This window comes from Phocoena sinus, chromosome 13 (genome assembly GCF_008692025.1).
Source record: "Phocoena sinus isolate mPhoSin1 chromosome 13, mPhoSin1.pri, whole genome shotgun sequence".
In the NCBI taxonomy this organism is placed as follows: domain Eukaryota; kingdom Metazoa; phylum Chordata; class Mammalia; order Artiodactyla; family Phocoenidae; genus Phocoena; species Phocoena sinus.
This window is the reverse complement of record NC_045775.1, coordinates 17,873,371-17,897,630: the sequence shown is the minus strand read 5'-3', so window position 1 is coordinate 17,897,630 and position 24,260 is coordinate 17,873,371. Positions and strand designations below refer to the sequence as shown.

Sequence of the window (24,260 nt, the reverse complement as noted above, 5' to 3'; positions counted from 1 at the left end):
GAGGCAATAGTTTTGGTTCCAGGCCTAGTTTTACTGGCTACTCACCCACTTTGCCTTTCGGAGCTCAGCAAGGAGGAGAGCCCACACTCATTCACCTCTTTCTCCTGGAACTTCGGGCTCCCTGCTTCATCCTCCCTGGTCTCTGTAACTGCCAACCCAAGCTCAGAAGCACCTACCTCCTTATTTTGACTCATCCTGCTTGTTTTTTGTTTCTTACCACTCCTGACATGCAGTCTCCTATCCTCTCTTTCTGTGTGGGCTACCTGGCTCTCAAGACTTTGCTCCACTGTTCCCTCAACTTCACAGATTCAAGTTCTGCTTTTGGTGGCTTACCTCAAGTTCCTACTTCCTTCAGGAAGCCTTCCTGATAACTCCTACTCCATCAGTCTTTTCCCCTCCAGGGAACTCATCTGGTGGTTATTATATTTGGTTGTCACTTTATCATGACACTGCTTCCCTCCCTCATTTCCTCATGGTCAGGCAGCACATGTCTAAGGCCGCGAACGACTCGAGGTCAGGGGTGTTTCTGTGATGCCCCTCACAGTACACCTGGTGATTGATCAATGGCTTGAATTTTTAAGGTGTTGTGGAATCTCTTTAATGATAGCACCTCCTGATACTATAGTTCAGATGAGAGATACAAGAACTCTAATCATGGGGTAGGGTATTCAGGGATTAGTATAGATAGTGCTTTCAGTTCATGGCTATTGGGGAACAGAGGAGGGGAGATTTGAGAATTATCCAGGTTTGGGCTTAAGCAGCTGGGAGTGAGGCCATTCATTGGCTCAGAGAATATAGGAAGAGGAGTTGTGTGTGTTTAGCATAAGTGTGTGTGTGCTGTGTTATATGTGTGTGTGTGGAGGGGATTGTGGAGATGATGTGTTCCATTTTGGTCATGTTACACTGGAGGCACTTGCAGCCCCGAACCTCCCTTGGGCCAGGAGTCTTGGACAGAGAGTTGCTCCTCAGTGATTGCAGCTTCTTCTGTGAGTTAGCCAGGAGAAGAAAGAGCCAGAGCAATAAGCAAGCCAAAGTCTTAGTAATGCTGAGAGTCAAGTCAGGAAAATCGATGCATTCTGTGTTCTCTGGCTTCTCTCCGAATCCCCATGCAAGTCACCTTTGACAGGCTGGTCATGGGCTGCTGGCCTCTGATATATAAAAGAATGGCTTTTTCCTTGGGACAATCAGCCATATTAGTTTTAATATTATTAAAAGGTGATGTATACATGGGGAAATTTGAATTCTTACGAGCACCATAAAAAATGTGCCCAAGGACTTTCTTGGTGGCGCAGTGATTAAGAATCTGCCTGCCAATGCAGGGGACACGGGTTCAAGCCCTGCTCCGGGAAGATCCCACATGCCACGGAGCATCTAAGCCCATGTGCCACAACTACTGAAGCCTACGTGCCTAGAGCCCGTGCTCCGCAACAAGAGAAGCCACCGCAGTGAGAAGCCCGCACACCGCAAAGAAGAGTAACCCCCGCTCACCGCAACTAGAGAAAAACCCACGTGCAACAACGGAGACCCAACGCAGCCAAAAATAAATAAATTAATTAATTAATTTAAAAAACCCAACAAACAAAACGTGTCCAAGAACCTGTATTCTGGTATGTTCTATCTTGGATGAAATATAGTACTTTTAATGAAGAGTTAGTTGAGTTACGATTTCTTTTTTCAGTCTAATGGTTAAAATTCAAACAACTCAGCAATCATTCCTGTTACCTCCATCTAATTTCATATTGCAGAAGACAATGTTATCTGGAGGGAAGGCAAATACATAATTCATGTTTAAATTTAATAGGGAATAGAGATTTGAAGATGAAGGGACATTGCCATAGTTTGTGTCTATAGCAATTCAAGCTTTCTTATGAGTTAGGGCCAGGCATGTCTGAGGACAGGAGGACAGGACACAGGGGTTCAGCTAGATGACATTCTGCATGACATGATACCATAGGCACTGCCCGTGGAACTCAAAGTTTGAGTCCCTGACCTGAAAATGAAACCTCTCTGCTCTCACTCTTGGATTCCTGTGGCACTCTAAATCACCATTCTGGAATTTTTCAGCCCTGTGGGCAAAAAGCCCCCAAGATGGGGAATATAATCTTCAGCCATCCTCACAATCCCTTAAAGACAAAAGCCAAAGGCACAGGGTGTTTATGTCAATCTTCTCTAGACGAGCATAAAGCTATGAACAAGCAAGATAACTAGCCCCAGGGAACAGAAATCATATTCTGGTTAAGTTACTCCATGGTGTGGTCCAACTGGTAGAGAGAGAAGGCCAAACCCTGGAAGGGTGCCAACTCGCCCTTGGCTAGGGCCTTATTGGTATCATGCAACCTGATGTGGTCACTGGTTTTCAGTAATGTATGTCCAGAAACCTGAGCCAGGTGGCCAGGTCCTCAGAGGTGAAGACACAAACTATGTGAGCCTGTTGGAAACAGCTAGATGGTGACTAGAATGCTTCAGCTCATCACTCAGGGCATTTCCATCTCTGGATGGCATTTCTGGAAGGATATCACCCCAAACTTCTGTGTGACCAAGGAATTAGAGCCAAGGGAGAGGCTTAATCTGGGCCCTGGTGGAGTCTGATGAGCCATTTTCAGCTCACAGAGGAGGACACATCCCTGGTGGCTAGATGTCCAAGCCCCAGGTGCTGGGCCTCCCTCCCAGGCACTGCTGGACACACATCCTGATCTTTGAGCAGTCATTTCATAACCCTGGCTCCCTGAGGCTACACCCAGTCATGTCAGTGACCTGTAGCATCTCAGCCTCCACCTAACAGATTGGATCCTGACTTCCTTCTGTGGCTGGCTTAGCTCTTCTCTGGCAAACTGACTTAGTTTTATTCCCAGAAATTCTCTTTATTTACAAATTTAGGGATAATCTGAACTTTGCCTTCTCTTAAATTATGATTATACAAATCAAGACCATTATGACATGGAAACTGTAGAAACTAGGAAAAAATACAAAACAGATAATAATACCATAAAAAAAGGATACACAGTTTTAAGTAACCTCCTCTTATGGCTGCAAAAAATTGTGTGTGTATGTGGATAAGAAGGACCAGGGATTATGGAGAAATGTAAACTTGATATAATTTGATAGTGGAATTTTATGTGTCATAAATTCTCCTGACATTATAAATATGTTTTTATCATCAATGACAAAATAATGCCTTGACTTTCTATACATGAGCTCCAACCAGCCCTGAGGGAGCAATCAGTCCATCTGGGTCAGAAGAGGCTGGAACTGGCTTCTGGAACCGGTTTCTGGCCTCCTTGGATTCCAGCCTCTGTGATCAGGATCTGCACTTTTTGCCTAAACACACACCCTGCCTTGCTCAGACCCCACTGGGAGCGTTTCAGGGTTCTCGGGAACTTGGTTTGCAGACTCCAGCGCTGGGTATTCTGATGGGTCTGATGTCAGTGCCTCACCCAGAGATCAGTTGATTTCTATTTCAGACAGATTCTCAGACTTGAGCCCCTCAAATGAGAGATCGTGATGGGGAAGTTGGCTTTCAGCTCCCAGCTCCAAAAAGGAAAAATATGTTTCACTGAGCCCCATCCATGTTTTTGAATCTCTTTTTCTGATGGGCCCTTCTGTTATTCAACACTCTGACTTTTCCATTCCTCTCTCCCTAAACAAAGAAACCTTTTGTTTATTTACAAGTGTTTTCTAAAAGTGTTTTGTAAAATGCGGAGTGATGCTCAATATAGAGGGTTACTCGTGGTTATTTTACCAGAACCTATTTTGAAGGATCTAACAGAGGCATTCAATTTATAAAAGAGTTAGCACTAATATATGTCTGCTCATCAAGGGAGGTGGGAAGTAAGTTGGGCAAAGCAGAAAACAGACTCCATGTTGAAAGATCACTTTGGTGCATTAGAGCTTTGAGCACGTTGTCGATTATGTGGGTGACTGGCGGTGGGGCGGGTGTGGGAGACCTCCTGGGGAGGTGTCCAGAGAGAAGGACTGAAGCATAAAGGTCTCTTAAAAACTCATGCTTTCATGTCCTCCTATGTCAAATGAGGGGGTTGTCTGGGTGATCTCCGAAGGCACTCCTAGGCGTCATGTTTGTGCTCACAAAAACTTAATTGAGGTATTTGGTTCCCCTGGTCTGACATTTCATCTCAGTGAGACACAGTAAGTCACATGTTGCCTTTGTATAATAACCACAACTTAGAGTTGAAAATCAAAGGGAAGTATTGTGTGGTGAGGTGTCTGAGATTTGTGGTTTCTTCTTTATTGGGAGGTCTGGTTTGTAACAGGAAGGTACACTCTGGGGCCAGTGCCCTCAGCATACAGAGAATTTCATATTCATGCCTGGTGGGCAGGCAGAGAGAAATTACAGCATGAGAGATGGAAGAGGTTGAAGACAAGAACCCAATGTGGTGAACACAGAGCTCAAGTTTCTGCCAGGAGAAAGTTTGGCCTCTCAGGATGCATCTGTTACCTCAACCCATAAAATGATCACAGAAATCTAATTCTAATACTTTTCATGGGTCTGAGCGTGTAATGTCTCCTCACAAAAAGATGCCCTAGAGGAGAAAAACCAGGATGAGTTACTTTATTTTTATGCATTGTGGGTCCTCAGCCCAAGAAAGTTGCAGAAGTTATGGGGTTGGTTAAACTTAAATTGTGGTTGGGAATTACCCACAGATTAGCACGTTAAGTGATGATTCAAATTCCCTTGTGTCCTGCTGAATGGGGCTTTGATGGCTATGGCTGCAGAGTGGTATGTTTCATTGCATGTCGTTCTAAGGCCATATCTGGGCCTTATATTTAATGTTATGTAAATAAAATTATATACAAGCTGATTCCATGTGTCTATAAAGTGTTAGGTAATATCAGTTGGCATGTATATATGTATACACAAATATATATGGTAAGTATAAATACAATAAAATTTAGGAGGAAAAAAAGTTCAGACATGAACAAGGTTTAAACTCTTATTTAAGCTTTATAGCAGGTTTACAAATTTCTTTATGCCCCTATTAACAGCTGTCCTTGACTATTGGAGGGTTGGGTCATTGGCTGAAGCTCCATATCCCCTGTCCCAGGCTCATGTCTGCATATGGCACTGTGGAAGGGCCAGCTGTGGCTGGAGCTGAGATGGTCTGGGTAAGGCTCATCTTTCAGAAAGTAAGCTTGACTGCAGGCACCAACATAATGTCTAGACCCCAAATCTCAGCATTGTTACTGTCTGCTGACAGCATTTCAGTAACAAAAAAGATCAGTTCCATACAAAGATGATTAGTTGAGAACCAGCTATTGACAGCACCTATAGACTATTTCAGTGCCAGCCGTAGCCCTTAACCTAAGGAATTTACTGCTTCTGAATTCTGGAGGTTGCATAGTTTTAGTAAACAGAGTTAGTAGAGAGAAAAGTACAGATGATGGGTCACTGGAGGAGGAAGGGGAGAGAAGGATTAAGGAACAGATGACCAGGAAGCCCAGATCTGCTACTGGGGGGAGGCTGCAGGCATCCATCGTAATTTTGAGAATTTTCCTAAAGCGGAAGATTGAGAATCCAAAGTAGGGAAGGAAGCAAAAATGATGCACGAGTACAAGTACATTTCTAGTAAAATAGTATAAATATGTTTGCAATTCAGTCCATTTCTAGGTTTTTAATCTGGTTATCCTCTGGGATACAGCTGGACCATGGTGACCATGAAAGTTTGGTCTCAAGTCTCTGACGGGTGGGAGCCCCAGCCAAAAAGCCTCAAACCGATACCCAAGGCTTCTGATTCCTTTGAGTGGCTTTTGGGATAGAGCCACAACATGAGATTTTATCATATAAAAAGATCTTTCGATTTTGTTATTATTTATTTCTAAATAGCCTTGGAAACCCAAGAGTAAAGATCATAAGCATTAACAAAATGCCAGGGAAAAGTAAAAAGAAACATAAAATTCAAACACTTACCAAGCATCTACTGTGCCAGGTACCATGTGCAACATGATTCACTCCTTATAATTATGTATGTGGCATGTATGAGGTATGTTTTATTATCCCCATTTTATAGATTAGTCATTAATTAGGACAGCAGCCAAAATGGAAAGCACGGCTAAACAGGTTGAGAGCTGAACTGTCAAAACGTGACACGGTGGTTAATGGCAGGTTATTGATGGATGTTACCTCGCTGATGGGTCTTCAATAAACTATTTTTTTGGCGAGGTCTTCGATAAACTTTGCATCGACTTTGGCTCAGAAAAAAGTCTTTCGTGAAAACAAATTTATCTGAAATAAACATCACGATATTGTTTTAAATCTCATGTATAAAAATTCAAATACAGAGAACACATATAATTTCCCCCTTCTTTTTAGGTCTCTTTGATTTTAAAACTGCTGTAACAATCACAGTCAATTTTAAAGTGTTGATGATAACAATACCGTCCTGAATTTTTATAGAGACTTTTTCTTGCAAGGACCTTGAGGTGCTAAAAATGTTGTCATCCATATAGGCAAACCTCGGGAATATCTAATTTAGCAAAAGTCAGTGATAAATTCTTCTGGTGCCATTCTCCATGTCTTTGAATATAGTAGAACACCCTGGAAATAAGAATGTTTATTCTCCAGCAACTGACTGCTGGTAATACGGTTAGTTGGTATAATTCCACTTGTATTTATCTTTTAAATAGCTGTTGGGATTAAAAGAATCCTTTCTGTTTTCTTCCTATTTCTAAAGTGGTAGGTATTATGCACATTTTAGTGCCTTCTCCAGGTGGGCAAAGGAAACACTGTCTTTAGCTAACTTCATCTTCATGCTGCTGAGCACCCTTTCACAAACAAAACGTGAATTAGAATAAAAATTGGAATCTTAAAGGCTGAAACACACAGTTCCTGCACAAAGGAAAGCAGCAGAAACCGTGAGGTCACGTCCATGAGTGAAGGATGCCAGGAGCAGATACGGGCCTCCCTGGGCTCTGCGGAGCCCACTCACCCATTAATTGCCCAGCCTGGTCAGAAACTCCTGGGAGGAGACTGAGGATGTCCCATTGTTTTTTTTTTACAGATTACAAAGTCATTCTGTTTCACTGGATGATTGTGAACAGTTCAGTCTGTGCGTTTTATTTTGATTTTCAATGACTTAATTAACGACACTGAACTTTGTCCACAATAGCAGCATTATGTTTAAGAGTCAATCAAATGCCAGTGTCATTAAGTGGAACGGCACAGATGGCAGGGTATGTGGGAGCTGGAGAGCGGCTGTGAGGTGGCCCGGGCTTCTCAGGGACGTGGTCAGGGCCTGACCTCGGATCCTTGTCCCCATGCCCTCTGCTGCAGGTTGCTGATGGCCAGTTCCTCACTCTTCCCTACATAAGTGCCGTCATGTCCCTGGGCCTTCTTCCCGCCCCTCCCACTGATCTAAAGCCTCCCTATCCTTTAAGTTCCAACTTCGATTACTTCCCTCACAAAACCATCTCCTATTCCCTGCTCGTTGCTAGCCCCTGGTGGTGACAAGAACCCCAATTGTACTTTGGAAATAACTCTTTGTTTCTGTATCTGAGGGTAGATCTGTTAAGCCTCAGCCCAGGCAGGATCTAAAGGTAGAGACATGTCTGGATTACATTTGAGGATGAGGTTTAATTGCCAAGGTCCTGGGGAGCCTGAGGAGAGAGGGGGAGGGGCTCATCTCCAGGAAGCTGGCTAGGCTCTACCTTGAGGGGCAGGTTGGGGGGGGTGCTGGGAGGCCGGTGGACCCCCAGACCATGGAGACAATGGCAAATGTGCTCAGTATGCATGACTGACTGCACAGCAACCTTGGGCTGAGTGATGTCCCACACCCGCGGTGATCTTCTCCTTGGCTCCTCTATTCCTAATTCCCAAAGGGAGGACCTGCTTGCACTGTGTAAAGGCCTCTGATCCGGGGTGTGTTTTCCAGGTGGAGCTTGGACCCATCAGGAGAGTCATGGCTGAAAGGCATGGAAGAGTGGGGATCTGGTCCTGTAAAATTCCAGAGAATTGGGATACCTGTTTAATTTAGTATTCAAACTGGGACACTTTGGATGTTAATGATTATGCTGGGACCAGAGGTGTAAACCTGGACTGTCCTGGGCAAATTAGGTGGGTGACACCCTGACCCAGAAGCCACCTAGCATGATGACCGTTCACAGCCTCTCTCTGGCTCCTCTGTACTGGGTCAGCACAGGTTTAAATGTCACACTGTGCAGAGGAAGAAATGAAGAGAAAGGAACTTGCAAGAGGGTCCTAGAATGGTTGATGGATGCAGATGCAGCCATGAGCTCACACCCATGTCCCCGCTGAGTGATGAGGATCCCATTGGTGACACCTCGAAGCTCTCCTTCAAAGGAGCCTGTTTCAGTGCAGGGAACTCTACTCAAGACTCTGTAATGGCCTATATGGGAAAGAATCTTAAAAAAAAAAAAAAAAGAGTGGATATATGTATATGTATAACTGATTCACTTTGCTGTACACCTGAAACGAATACAACATTGTAACTTAACTATACTCCAGTAAAAATTAAAAAAAAATAAAGGTGGGGGGTCTGTTTCCTGGAGGTGCCTGGGCAATGCTGCCTGTCTTGGAGCTCAAGCCAAGGGCACCTTCAAAGACACTGTCCCAAGACAAGGACTCAGAGCTCCTTGGAGCCCTGCTGATTTGTGGACCTGAAGGCCTAAACTCATAAATGCGACAGAGGGTCTCTTCCGCTGTCCACTTGCTCGGCCCACAGAATTGTTCTCTGGTCTAAAAGCAGGGTGCTGTCTCTTCTCCTGGGGGGGCGGGGGCGGGGTTCCCCATGCTGTTGCCCTGTTTCCCACTGAATTCCAACAACGTGTAGGGCCTTCACGTCATCAGAGTCATTTTCCAAATGAGCAAATTGTGTTTTCTTCTTCGTTGAACCTGATATGTGAGCCAATCTGTGCAGGCAGTTTCCTCCTCTTTGTTTTCCTGACCCTGAGCACTCCTGGCCCCACCGTAATTATTGGACTGCCCCCGCTGCTGGGAGCACAGCTCCTGTTCAACAGCAGTAACGATTTCGCTGAACATGAAAAGAAAAAGGCCCCAATTCTGGGATTTTGTCTCCCTTTCAGATGTTGGTTATTTACAAAAAGTCTTCATTTCAGTGTTGAGTTAGCATTTCTGGCATTGCTTAGGAAGCCACAGCCTGAGCGTGTCCTCTGCTCTACCCCCAGAAGAGAGCCAGATGGCTACCCATGGGTGTGTGTGGGGACAGCAGCCCTCACTGCATGCATTTACGTGGAGACAACGTGGAGTCACTGTCCGGTGGCTGGGGAGGAAACAGAGGAATTCCCGTCTTGGAAAGCCCATCTCTTCCTGTGAGAAAGGGAAGGATGTGGTGGAGTAGAAAGGGTCCAGGACTAGGAAAGAATCTTCTGACCTGTTAATCCCACCTTTTGCTCAGGGCCAAATATCTATCTTGTCAGCAGCCTTTCTGTTTTCTATCCATCCATCTGTCCATCTGTCATCTCTCTCTTTTCCACCAAGCCCAAAACATTTATTAAGCACTAAGGCTATTAGTGGTTGTTTCAGGCTGAATTGTGTCCTCCATACAACTCATAGGTTGACATCTTAAACCCCTGTAGCTCAGAATCCGACTGTATTTGGAGATAGGGCCTTTAAAGAGGTAATTAAGGTAAAATGAGGTCATATGGTGGACTTTAATCCAATCTAACCGGGGTCCTTATAAGAAGAGGAGATTAGGACAGAGACACACACAGAGGGAGAAGCACGTGAAGACACAGCAGGAAGATGGCCACCTACAAGCCAAGGAGAGAGGCCTCAGAATGAAATCAAATCAAGTCAAACACCTTGATCTTGGACTTCCAGCCTCCAGAACTGTGAAAAAATAAACTTCTGTTGTTTAAGCTCCCCAGTCTGTGGCATTTTGTTCTGACAGCCCTAGCTGACTGTTACTGTGTCACTTCCAGGTAATGGGGACCCAGTGATGAATAGAGATTCTTCAAGCTGCTCAGAGCCTAGCAGGGGACCTCGAACCCTAAAGAAGCACAGGCGGAAGGAGGTAGGTGGGCAATGCCCTGGCTTGCCCTTCCTTTGCATCATCCATCAAACAACACATAGGGGAAAGAAGGGTCTTGTGTGAGCCATCGGAGTGGTGGCTGCGGGATGGATCCTAGCAGGACAGTGTGGCCAATGACAGAACCACTATCCTGTTGGCTTCACAAGACAGAGTAGAGGAACGTAAGATGGGACACTCCCAAGGACATGCTTAGGGGGCTAAGTTAATGAAGCAAAGTTGATTATGGTTGTGTGACCCTAGTTTGTACTCATCGTTGCATGAAGCTGGGGCACATTGGATATATGAACACTGGTCCCCATTTTTGACATTAATCACCAAGTGTTTATTAAGCAAAGAGCCTTATGCTTTGAATGGGCTGATTCTGCTGTGGGAGACAGAGGAGGAAGAAACTGAAAAGACCTGGTCCTGCCCTTGAGGACACTACCAGTCCTGAGAGAGGAGACTCATCCATGAGAAGATGGGAAGAATGTTCTGGACAATGTGCAAATGCCCAAGTAAGCAGTTCAGACCATGGCCATTCTATGAGGTCAGAGCCGAGGAAGATCGATGTGGGCTAGCACAGTTCATTTAAGTAGCAATTAGTTATAATTAATCAATTATGTGATTGAGTAGCACTTAATTATTTACTGCCTTGTTCGGTTTTTCAACTGCTCACAAGCGTCAGCTTTGTTTCCCCAGCCGGAGCCGAGCTCCCCGAGAACAGGGACAGGCTCCTTCGTTGGTATCAGATGGGGCCAGGGTCAGATTCTCACATCTAAAGACAGTGTTCTGAGGAAACAGAAAACATGAGACCATAACTTTGAGGTCAAAACTTCAAGATTATGCCAAGAAATGACTGTCGAGTGAGTCAGCCTTCAAAACAAACACAGAACAGTGAGGAGTAGATGCAGCTGAGGTGGACGTGTGGTTCTTCAGCTGCACTTGGACAGAAGGAGTGCCCCGGCAGGACAGGCCCTTCCAGAATGAATGGTGACAAGTAACGCTCCTGATAAGTCTCTGGCGTCTGAGGGGTGTTCTCACAGCTTCTCTGGCATGAGGACGTGCGTCCCATTGATGCTTCCTGAAGGGTCCCAGGCTGACCCTCTGAGCTGATACCCAGCAGGTCCCTCTGGTGCTCTGAGAGTTAGCACCAGGGGCTGGAGAAGGGCCATGCAAGCTCAGAGAGAGGACTTGAGCTGATTTCATCTCACAGGTTTTTGGTGCTCTAACTATGTTATTCTTTGGGAGCTGCTTCTTGGAAGCCAGATAGAAAATCAAGAGTAATGCAATGAACGGCTTCTTGAAAATAAGTGTAGGGTGTCCCAGGAATTCGGGCTTATGGGAGGCGCTGCTAGCCCCAGCCATATGGCAGCCAAATGAGTCTGAAGCTCCTTAAAGGACAGATTCCTACAGTTAATGCTTAATGGGATCCTGAGCTCTGTGGGGGAGTCCAAAGAGGGTGACCTCCTAAATTCCAGGTTTCCCTGGCTGGCTCAGGTCTGGCTCATTTGCAGACAAAGATGGCGCCTCCTCTCCCTCCACAAGGTCAGTGGGTGTTATTACCTGTATTCACAAATGGGGCAGAACACCCTGAGACTTGCAGACTGATTACTTTCATTAACTTTAATTGGATTCTTTCGCACTTGGAAAGAGAAGTGTAACCAGGGTTTAATTGGAAGAGCATCTCAGGCCCAGGGTGATGCAGAATTGTAAACATTAAAAGTGCTACAGCTGCGTTGGTAGGGAATGTTGAAGTCACTTATGCTGTTTGTAAGAATAGCTCACAGACCTGAGGATGTTAGGAAGCTCTGGGCATGTCAAATTCAGGGATTATTTTTGTGCTTGTCTAGAAAAAAAGAAATGTGAAATCAGAGGTGTGCAAGTGAAATTATAGAAGAGACCAAACACATTCCAACTGTGCCATGTGCCAAAAGAAATCCACAGACGCTAGGAGACCTTCAGTGTAGGTCCAGTCTCTGAGCAGGCCTGGGGCAGCCTATGAACTCTCTAAGGTTGGATTCAACCTTGCTAACCCTTCTCTCAGCTCTGTTGCTCTATGACTATTATGTCCTCTGTGTGGGATATTCCTGTCATTTTCTACATGACAAATTCTCACCCAACCTTTCAGTTCCGGCTCTTATGTCACAGTCCTGAAGTCTTGGCCAACAGCTCTACAGGATTTAGTTCCTCTGTGCTCTGTGCCTCCACAGAACTTTGTTCATATAAGGAACACTCAGCAACCCAGAGAATAGATAGAGAGCAAGGGAGGGAGAAAGGAGCAGAGAGAACACAGATTCAGGATTCCCAAACTGGTTAAAACACAATTAGTTGGGGGGAAGATTATCTTTTTTAAATTGAAACATAGTTGATTTACAATACTGTGTTAGTTTCTGGCGTACAGCAAAGTGATTCAGTTATATATATATATATTTTTTTCAGATTATTTTCCATTATAGGTTATTATGAGATATTGAATATATTTTCCTGTGCTCTACAGTGGGTCCTTTCTGCTTATCTATTTTATGTATGATAGCTTTTAATCTGTTAATCCCATACTCCTAATTTATCCCTCCCACCCTCCCTTTCTCTTTTGGTAGCCATAAGTTTGTTTTCTATGTATGTGAGTCTGTTTCTGTTTTGTATATATATTCATTTGTATCATTTTTAAAGATTCCACATATAAGTGATACCATATAATATTTGTCTTTCTCTGTGTGACTTCCTTCACTTAGTATGGTAATCTGTAGGTCCATCCATGTTGTTGCAAATGGCAATATTTCATTCTTTTTTATGACTGATATTCCATTGTGTGTGTATATATATATGTATATATATATGTATATATATGTATATATACCACATCTTCTTAAACCAATCATGTGTTGATGGGCACTCAGGTTGTTTGCATGTTGAGATGATCTTTTTAAGAAGCTAACTGGGACCTTGGTGTTTAATATGCATCTGTTGAACATGAGAATACATAGCTTGATTGGTAGCCCTAGGACTTGCCCACCTCTCCATCAGCACCGTGTCACTTAACATCCACTGCTGGCCTTATGGAGGTGGGTGCTGGAGAGGTCAGGCCAACGTTTGGCTAGCAGCCTGCCCTGAGAGAGCCCAGAGAACCACAGAATGGGTTAGTGCCTGAGTTGCCACCTTAGCCCTTTGGGCCTTGTCCTGAGCACTGAGAGGGCATCAGCAGCATTTGCCCACCACACCCTGTCTGCCATTCTGTATTCGTTTCTGGACTTTCCTTTTTTAGGACCTGCATCCAGGTTCCTTCCTCACTCTGGGGTGACAATAACTCTCTCCTCCTGGGGTGTCTTAAGTGTCAGAAGTGCTAACGGTGGCATTGCTGAGCCCCACGAGGAGGTGATAGGGGCCACTAAATCATTTCACATGTTATCTCGTTACTGCCTCCTGGTCCAGGAGGTGCTGAACCTCCTGCACACCTTGGATTAGATTTTCAAAGAAACGTCTCCAGTACGTGCTCCCACTTAGCCCTCCAGGAGCCTGCTTTCATCTCCTTGCTCTCCGGCCGGCTCCCCCACTGACCTGGGGATGGCTAGGTGGATGCAAGAGGGCTTGACATTCACCTTCCCTGGCGGTGATGAGCTTTGCTTCTGGAGGCCAACGTTCCTTAAGGGTGAATTGCCCACACAGGTCACTGGTGAGGAAGGCATTTCCCCCTAAAGATCTAAAGATCATTCTTTGATTTTAAAAATAGCCTTTTCTAATTCACATGAAGAAATAAAACATCCTCTCAGAAATTTTATAAAGGGAGTTAACTGTTTCATCAGGACTCAGAACGGCCACTCAGAGAGCAGATCCTAGATAAGAAGCGAGGTCTGGCTCGCTGGGCTGTGGGGAGGGTTGGCACCTGCTGCCCAGCCAGGTCCTGTGGGCACAGAGGCTGGCTCTCTTTGGCCCATTTCAGACTCGTAGGTGAGGAACACTGGCAAATACCACGGTGGGTACCGGCATCCAGGCCTGGTTCCTGGGCCTAATCTAGGACATCACAGCTGGGGATGGAGGACTTGGAACGAGGTCATTTAGTCCGCAGTGTTCAAAAGGAAGACCAGGAGCCACACGTGGCTACTGAGCACATGACATGTGACTGGTCCAAACGGAGACTCGCTATGTGTAAGACATACAGAGCAGATTTCAAAGCCTTAGTCCAAAGAAAGAATGGGCAATGTCTGTTGAATAATATTTTATGTTGATTACATGTTGAGATGATCATATTTGAATATATTGGGTTAAAGAAGACATCCTATTGAAATTACTTTCCCTGTTTCATTTTTCATTTTACTTTTTTTAAGTGTGGCTACTAAAAATTTTAAATTATATGTGGCTTGCATTCTTTTCCTATTGGTCAGTACTGGTCTATGTCCTCTAAGAACAGTGAGGGTGAGGGTACTTGGGATGGCCTTGAGCTGGCATCAAATGTGAGAAACTGGATGGGGCCAGAGACCTTGAAGACATGGTGCATATTTTGGGGAGATAAATATCTTTTGGTAACTTGTCCTAAAAACAACTGAGGTGAGGTTTCCCTTGGAATATCAATCCCCTTTTCAGATCTAGGGCTAGTATAATATGAAGCAGACATTTTCAGACAGAATTGGAACTTCTTTAGACCCTGTTCTGGGAGAGAACCAAGTTGAGTTGATCTTCCTTATTTTGACTACAGTTGCCAAGGTGAGTTTCCCAGGTTGAGATAATCCATTCACAAAAATTCCCAAACCAATTCTTCAACTCTAGCTGGATAATAACCACAAAATGATTAATTGAGGACATGCACACTATGAAATAAGAACTCAGTAGAGTTTACAAGCCAGTCAACCTAAACTTGAGCACATAGAAGTAAATCTATTCACTGTACATTTTTGGGTCTGATTTAGCTTCCAGTTTCTTTTTGGGGTGGAATCGATGAATCTCTTGGAAACATCTGACTACGGCAAATCTCTCCCTCATCGCTCCCCCTTGTTCTTTATCTTTTATGGCCATAGTTTTACTTCTGTATCATGAACACATCTTCTACTGTGTTCCATGTGTTCCATGCTCTGTGCTAGTCTGTGCCAGAAAAGTCATTTTAAACTTACTGATTTCAACAAATATGACTTCTCAGGGATATATGTATATTTAATTCAAACATTTGAATTAAATATTTTATTATATTATATATTTTGTTATATTTTATATAATATATTTTAATATACTTTATTATATTTGAATTAAATATTTTATTACATTGTTCACTCTATAAACTTAGTTGTAATCATATACATTGTATACATATACATTGTTTTCTTTTTTTCTATTTCATTTATTTCTGCTGTGATCTTTATGATTTCTTTCCTTCTGCTTACTTTGGGTTTTGTTTGTTCTTTCTCTCATTCTGTTAGGTGTAAGGTTAGATTGTTTATTTGAAATTTTTCTTGTTTCTTGAGGTAGGCTTGTATTGCTATAAACTTCCCTCTTAGAACTGTTTTTGCTGCATCCCATAGGGTTCTGGATCGTCGTGTTTTCATTGTCATTTGTCTCTAGGTATTTTTTGATTTCCTCTTTGATTTCTTTAGTGACCTCTTGGTTATGTACTAATGTATTGTTTAGCTTCCATGTGTTTCTGTTTTTTTCCCTGTAATTGATTTCTAATCTCATAACGTTGTGGTCAGAAAAGATGCTTGATATGATTTCAATTTTCTCAAATTTACTGAGGCTTGATTTATGATCCAAGATGTCATCTATCCTGGAGAATGTTCTGTGCACACTTGAGAAGAAAGTGTAATCTGCTGTTTTTGGATGGAATGTCCTATAAATATCAATTAAATATTTCTGACCTATTGTGACATTTAAAGCTTGTGTTTCCTTATTAATTTTCTGTTTGGATGATCTGTCCATTGGTGTAAGTGAAGTGTTAAAGTCCCCCACTATTATTGTTTTACTGTCTATTTCCTCTTTTATAGCTGTTAGCAGTTGCCTTATGTATTGAGGTGCTCCTATGTTGGATGCATATTTATTTATAATTGTTATATCTTCTTGGATTGATCCCTTGATCATTATGTAGTGTCCTTCCTTGTCTCTTGTAACATTCTTTATTTTAAAGTCTATTTTATCTGATGTGAGTATTGCTACTCCAGTGTTCTTTTGATTTCTATTTGCATGGAATGTCTTTTTCCATCCCCTCACTTTCAGTCTGTATGTGACCCTAGGTCTGAAGTGGGTCTCTTGTAGACAGCATATATATAGGTCTTGTTTTTGTATCCATTCAGCGAGCCTGTGTCTTTTGGTTGGAGCATTTAATCCATTCACATTTAAGGTAATTGTTGATATGTATGTTCCTATTACCATTTTCTTAATTGTTATGGGTTTGTTTTTGTAGGTCCTTTTCTTCTCTTGTGTTTCCCACTTAGAGAAGTGCCTTTAGTATTTGTTGTAGAGCTGGTTTGGTGGTGCTGAATTCTCTTTTGCTTGTCTGTAACGCTTTTGATTTCTCTGTCGAATCTGAATGAGATCCTTGCCGCGTAGAGTAATCTTGGCTGTACATTCTTCCCTTTCATCACTTCAAATATATCATGCCACTCCCTTCTGGCTTGTAGAGTTTCTGCTGAGAAATCAGCTGTTAACTTTATGGGAGTTCCCTTGTATGTTATTTGTCGTTTTTCCCTTGTTGCTTACAATAATTTTTCTTTGTCTTTAATTTTTTTTTTTTTTTTTTTTTTTTTTTTGCGGTATGCGGGCCTCTCACTGTTGTGGCCTCTCCCGTTGCAGAGCACAGTCTCCAGACATGCAGGCCCAGCCACTCCGCAGCATGTGGGATCTTCCCGGACCAGGGCACGAACCCGTGTCCCCTGCATCGGCAGGCGGACTCTCAACCACTGCACCACCAGGGAAGCCCTGTCTTTAATTTTTGTCAATTTGATTACCATGTGCCTCGGCATGTTTCTCCTTGGGTTTATCCTGCCTGGGACTCTCTGCACTTCCAGGACTTGGGTGGCTATTTCCTTCCCCATGTTAGGGAAGTTTTCGACTATAATCTCTTCAAATATTTTCTCGGGTCCTTTCTCTCTCTCTTTTCCTTCTGGGACCCCTATAATGCGAATGTTGTTGTGTTTAATGTTGTCCCAGAGGTCTCTTAGGCTGTCTTCATTTCTTTTCATTCGTTTTTCTTTATTCTGTTCCACAGCAGTGAATTCTACCATTCTGACTTCCAGGTTACTTATCCGTTTTTCTGCCTCAGTTATTCTGCTATTGATTCCTTCTAGTGTATTTTTCATTTCAGTTATTGTATTGTTCATCTCTGTTTGTTTGTTCTTTAATTCTTCTAGATCTTTGTTAAACATTTCTTGCATCTTCTTGATCTTTGCCTCCATTCTTTTTCCGAGGTCCTGGATCATCTTCACTATCATTATTCTGAATTCTTTTTCTGGAATCTTGCCTATCTCCACTTCATTTAGTTGTTTTTCTGGGGTTTTATCTTGTTGCTTCATCTGGTACAAAGTCCTCTGCCTTTTCATTTTGTCTATCTTTCTGTGAATGTGGTTTTCCTTACACAGGCTGCAGAATTGTAGTTCTTCTTACTTCTGCTGTCTGCCCTCTGAAATTTATTTTTTATTTTTAAAAATTTTTGGCTGCCCTACACAGCTTGCAGGATCTCAGTTCCTCCACCAGGGATTGAACCCAGGCCACAGCAGTGAAAGCTCCAAGTCCTAACCACTGGACTGCCAGGGAACTCCCTACATTGGTTTTAATAAGGAATATTAGAAACAGTTTAAATGTTCATCAGTAAAGGAATGTTAAAAATGCATTACCAATCCTATGGAATACATCACATAACCATTAAAAAGTAATTAAAAAGTACTACATTTACATTGCATGTAATTACCAATAGACTTCATATTGTTTCAGTCAGCTTGCACTTTCTCCTCTTTTCACCTGTTTAATGTTTATAAATTTTTACTTGAAGTTTTTCTTTTTTTAATAAAAACTGTGTATATTCAAAGTATACAACATGATGTTTTCATATACATATACCTTGTGAAATAATTTCTATAGTCAAGCTAATTGACATATTCATCACCTCACATAGTTACTTTTTTTTGTGGGTATGGTGAGAACACTTAAGACCTGCTCTCCTAGCAAATTTCAAGTATACAATACAATGTTATTAACTATATTCACAGTATTGTACATTAGATCTCTAGAACTATTCATCCTACATAACTGAAACTTTGCATTGTTTGACCAATATCTCCACATTTCTCCCAATCCACCTCCCTGCCCTGCCCCTGGTAACCACCATTCTACACTCTGCTTCTATGAATTCAACTTTTTTAGATTCCACACAGAAGTGAGATAATGCAGAATTTTTCTCTCTGTGTCTGGCTTTTTTCACTCAGCATAGTGTCCTCCAGGCTCACGTCCTATCACAAATGACAGGATTTTCTTCTTTTTTTAAGGCTGAATGTGTGTGTGTGTGTGTGTGTCTGTGTCTGTGTGTGCATCTGTACACATGTATAATATGTATACATGTGTATATATATGTATATATATAATGGATGCAATTTCTTTACTCATCTGTTGATGGGTTCTTGGGCTGTTCCATATCTCGGGTATTGTGGATAATGCTGCAGTGAACATGGGGTGCAGGTGTCTCTTTGAGATTTCATTTCCTTTGGATATATAACCAGAAGTGGACTTGCTGAATCATATAATAGTTCTGTTTTTAATTTTTTGAGGCACCTCCATATTTTCCATAATGACTATACCAATTTACATTCCCACCAACAGTGCACAATGGTTCTCTTTTCTCCACATCCTCACCAACATTTGCTATTTTTTGTCCTTTTGATAATAGCCATCCTAACAGGTGTGAGGTGATTTCTCATTATGGTTTTGATTTGCATTTTCCTGATAATTGAGCATCTTTCCATGCATTTATTGTCCATTTGTAAGTCTTCTTTTGAGAAATGTCTATTCAGATCCTTTGCCCATTTTTAATTGCGTTATAAATATATGAATTTGGATATTAACCCTGTGATATTGTGATTTATAAGAAATATATATTTGATCCTTTATGTTACCAAAATATACTTTTTATATATATTTGATCTTCCTCCGCTGTTCCTGTCTCAGAGCTCCCAAAGTCCTTGGAATTTCCTAAGTGTTGAGAGTGATAAAATGTATCTTTTGTTTTATTAATGAGGTGACTTTTGGAAAACACCTAAGGATGAGGGCTGGTTGCCAGTGGAGCCAACCTTGTGATTGGAGGGTTGGAATTTTCAGCCCTCACCCCCTAACCTCCTGGGGGGGAAGAGGGCCTGGAGGTTGAATCAATTGCCAATGGCCAAAGATTTAATCAGTCATGACTATGTAATGAAGTGTCCATAAAAACCCAAGAGGAGTGGGTTCAGAGACCTTTCAGGTTAGTGAACACATGGAGATTTGGAGAGAGTGGCTGATCCTTTCCCCATCACTTGCCCTCGGCATCTCTTCCATCTGGCAGTTCCTGAGTTATATCCTTTTATAACAAATTGGTAATCTGGTAAGTAAAATGTTTCTCTGAGTTCTGTGAGGTGCTCCAGCAAGTTAATGGAACCTGAGGAGGGGGTTTTGGGAACCTCTGATTTATAGCTAGTTGGTCAGAAGTACAGGTAACAACCTCAACTTTCGACTGATGTCTGAAGTACAAGTGAGGCAATCCCACTTGTTTATTTTGCTTTTGTTGTTTGTGCTTTTGGTGTCATATCAAAAAAAATCATTGCCAAGGCTAATGTCAAGGAGTTTTTCCCTTTGTTTTCTTCTAGGAGTTTTACAGTTTCAGGTCATACATTTAAGTCTTTAATCCCTGTATATGGTATAAGATGGGTCCAATTTCATTCCCTTGCCTGTGGACATACAGTCTTCTCCAAACTATTTATTAAAAAATCTATCCTTTTACCATTGTTTATTTTTGGTGCCCTTGTTGAAGATTCAATGACTGTATATGTGGGGGTTTATTTCTAGGCTATAGATTCTGTTTCATTGTTCTATGTATCTGTTTTTATGCTGGTACTATGCTATTTTGATTACTATAGTTAATTTGAAATCAGGAAGTGCAATGCAGCCTACTTTGTTCCTCTTTCTCAAGACTGCTTTGGCTATTCAGGGTCTTTTGTGGTCCCTTATGAATATTAGGATTGCTTTTTCTATTTCTGTGAAAATGTTGGCGTTTTGATAGGGATTGCATTGAAGCTGTAGATCATATTTGTCCTGGGCTTTTCATTTTGGAGAGGTTTTTAAATACTGATTAAATCTTGTTGTTTGTTATTGGTCTGTTCAGGCTTTCTACTTTTTCTTGATTTAGTTTGGTAGATTGTCTCCTTCTAGATATTTATCCCTCTCTTTTAGGTTATCCAGCTTGTTAATGTGTAATTGTTCTTAAAGTCTCTTATGATCCTTTTTACTTCTGAGGCATCTATTGTAATATTTCCTATTTCATTTATGATTTTCTTTGAGTCTTCTCTCTTTTTTTCTCAGTCTAGCTAAGTGTTTGTCAATTTTGTTTCATTTTTTCAAAAAATGAATTCTTAGTTTTCTTGATTTTTTCCTACTGTTTCTCTATTTGATTTATTTCTGCTCTAATTTGTATTATTTCCTTCTTTCTTCTAACTTTGGGCCTAGTTTGTCTTCTTTTTCTAATTGCTTGAGGTGTAAATTTTGATTGTTTATTTGAGATCTTTTCTTTTTTTGATGTATTTTTTGCTAAAAAACTAAAACTTCCTTAGTACTGCTTTTATGACATCCCATAAGTTTTGGTATGTTGTATTTTTGTCCTTGTTTATCTCAAGATATTTTAAAAATTCCCTTTGGTTTCCTCTTTGACTCAATTGTTATTCAAGAGTGTGTCATTTACTTTCCATGTACTTATGAATATTTTCATTTTCTTGCTGTTATTGATTTCTAGTTTTATTCTACTGTGGTCTAAAAACATACTTGGAATTATTCTATCTTCTTAAATTTGTTGAGACTTGTTTTGTGACTTAACTTATGATTTAGCCTGGAGAATGTTTTGAGAGCACTTGAGAAGAATATGCATTCTGCTATTGGGTGGAAAGTTCTTAATATATCTTTCAGGTCCATTTGGTCTATAGCATTGTTCACATCAACTGTTTCTTCACTGATTTTCTGTCTGGATATTCTGTCCATTATTGAAAGTGGGATAGAGAAGCCTCCTGCTACTATTGTATTGCTGTCAATTTCTCCCTTTAGATCTGTCAATATTTGTTTTAATATTTAGGTGCACTGTTGCTGGGCGCATATATATTTGTAATTGTTAGATCTTCCTGGTGAATTGACCCTTTTATCATTAAATGATGACCATCTTCATCTCTAGGACAGCTTTTGACTTAAAGTCTATTTTTTTCTGATATAAGTATACCCACCCCTGCTTTCTTATGGTTACCATTTGCACAGAGTAGCTTTTCCATCCCTTCACTTTCAGCCTATGAATGTCCTTAAGTCTAAAGTGGGGTGTTTATAGACAGCACATTGCTAGATCTTGCTCTTTTATCTATTCAGCCACTCTAAGCCTTTTGATTGGGGAATTTAATCCATTTATATTTAAAATAATTATTAATAGGTGAGGACTTAACTATTGCCATTTCATTAATAGTTTCCTGTCTGTTTTGTTCTTGTTTTATTCCATTTTTCTTCCCTTGCTATCTTCCTTTGCTATGTGATGATTCCAGGGTTATATTTAGGTTGTATCTTTATTGGCTACGTTTGGTTAGCTCTAGTGACACTGGTCCCTATTCAGATGGCACTAACAGAGTCTCCTTTTTTCCAGTAAGTGATCAGCAAAATGCCTACCATAGTGTCTGCTGCAGAAGTTAGAAATGGCTTTTGACCCTCTTAATTTCTGAATCTCTTGTTTTGCTGCAGCAGGAACAGGAGTTGTGCAGTTGACCCTGGATTCTGTTGGGAGGAGAGTAACTTCCATGTTGAGTGGATTTGAAACATTTTCTTCCACTGCACAGAAATCAAATACCCTTCCTGCCTTCTGGGTGGATGAGATAGGCAATTGTCACTGAGGTATGGTTTGAGGGGAATTCTGAAAACCTTCTTATTAAGACTATCTTTGCCATGGGTCTTCTGCAAATATCCCAAAGTCTCACAATATAGGCATTATTTTCAGTAGAGTTGTACTTGACAGAGGTCTAAGCTAGAGGAAGTCATGAACACCTTATTGTGAGTTATGTTACTGTATTCTTTTCTCCTGCCAATGCAACCTTTAGGGGACCAAATGCTAAATAGATAAAAGAACACTTGATACATAATTTTAAGTAAAATAAACACTTAACCATGAAACAAGTATAAGAAGGTCCAAGAAAATTCTTATTTTCCCCCAAATGATTACTTGGATGATTTCTGAAGTATTTCAAAAATCACATGTGTTCAAACACATATTTTGGTGCTTCTGTTTTGTCAGTGCCTTGATTTCAGCTTATACTGGCTAATAGATGTTATATCAGGGCTGTGGGACATGATACGGGAGGGGCAGTAATACGGGAGGGAGATACCGGAGGGAGAAAAATGTCCAAAGGAGGCAGTGAGAACTTTACTCATGGTCCCTGGTGTGGGGTCTCTGGACTTGAATTTCAGAACTTTGGGGCTGGGCTCCAGTTCCTGCATAGCTAGGGGTCAGGGGAGGCAAATCCCTTGATCTGAGTTCTATTCCTATGTTGTGTTTAGTGACCTACATTAGAGTACCTGTTACTTATATAGTGCTCATAACGAGGACAACTTCTCACAGTCTACCCTGAACAACACCCTTATTTTAGAGTAAGGAGAAAGAATACAATCTGCAGAGAGCTGGTGATAGGGTCCCCTCTGAAACCCAGGGGTCCTCCTCTGGAACCATTTCCCAGAGCCCCTCCCAATCTGTCCTGAGTACAGAGAAAGCGTATCCCAAGATGTTCCTAGCACAGTGCCTGTGGACACTCAGTAGATTTTTTGCTGATCAAATGAATGACTTTATCCATGATGGTTTCAAGCCATACGGCCTCCTTCTCAATCACACACTGAGACTACCAAAGCTTTTAATATTAGGCTAAATCTCTTGAAATGATGGTAGAGACTAAATATTTACTTTTTTTTTTTTTTTTTTTGGCGGTACGCGGGCCTCTCACTGCTGTGGCCTCTCCCGTTGCGGAGCACAGGCTCCGGACGCACAGGCCCAGCGGCCAGGGCTTATGGGCCCAGCTGCTCCGCGGCACGTGGGATCCCCCCGGACTGGGGCTCGAACCCGCGTCCCCCACATCGGCAGGCGGACTCTCAACCACTGTGCCACCAGGGAAGCCCAATATTTACTTATCTATTAGATTTTTAGAGCAGCATTGTTCATTCTAAAACCTCAGGGTGCATTTGAATAAAATTACAAATAATTAAAATCTTTTAAAAAACCATAAAAACCTTAAAAGCAAAAATCATATTTTATGGTTAATAAAGCTAGAATATAGGCATGATTGTAATGCTATATAATCACATATGTAATTATTACATAACTAATATATAATCATCCTAATAAGCCATGTAATTTCAGCCATTCCTTCCTCTGAAGCTTCTCTATTTATAGGCCTGATGTGGTTGGCAGGGGGGAAAAGACAGATTTAGGGGAGGCTTGAGGATTAAGCACAGTGTGTAACTTGGAAGGGCCTGTGGTTTACTAATTTAAGAGAATCTGCATCTGAACTGAACAAGGAAAACCAGCTTCAGGCTCAGGGGACCCTTGAGGGAATCACCTGGACCAGGTGAGCTGGTCCTTCTCCATCCCCCTCCCAGCTACCCTGCTTCCTGCTTGGGTGCTCATCCTACGAACCCCTCTCCAACCACACACAGGAGTGCCCTTCCTCATCTCTGCCTTTTCCCATCCAACTTAGGCCCCTGGAGACTCATTGCTTTCCTCCCCATGCCCTCCCACCCCCAGCAGTGACAGTCACTGAGCCAGGCCAGACAGTCACACATTCTGGGCATCTGTGATCCTTTGCCGATAGTCTGTGGATGCTTTTCTTGCTCCTGTTTAACTTGAACTCCCCCCAAGGCCAGGACAGGGGATGGGCCCTTCTCTTCTCTGTGTCTGACTCATCTCCTTGTCTGTCCCAGGCCGAAGAGGGCCTCCTGGTCTAAGCAAGGCATTAGCTGTTATCTTGGGATGGAGACATACCAGACAAGTCACAAGTTCCTATGAGCAGTAGTTCTCACACTTGAGTGTGCACTAGA

At 42.0% G+C, this 24,260-nt stretch overlaps 1 protein-coding gene across 25 annotated transcripts in view; it reads left to right on the top strand.

The window, feature by feature from the left end:
• LOC116764761 overlaps positions 1-24,260 on the top strand; it is a 430,466-nt gene that overhangs the window by 131,919 nt on the left and 274,287 nt on the right. For 11 of the 25 annotated variants that reach the window (XR_004353006.1, XR_004353007.1, XR_004353005.1 and 8 more), the window contains exon 5: positions 9,913-10,004. The exons of the other annotated variants lie outside the window; for them this stretch is intronic. The gene's annotated coding sequence lies outside the window, so the exon portion shown is untranslated. The remainder of the gene's footprint in view (positions 1-9,912; positions 10,005-24,260) is intronic. 25 annotated transcript variants of the gene reach the window in all.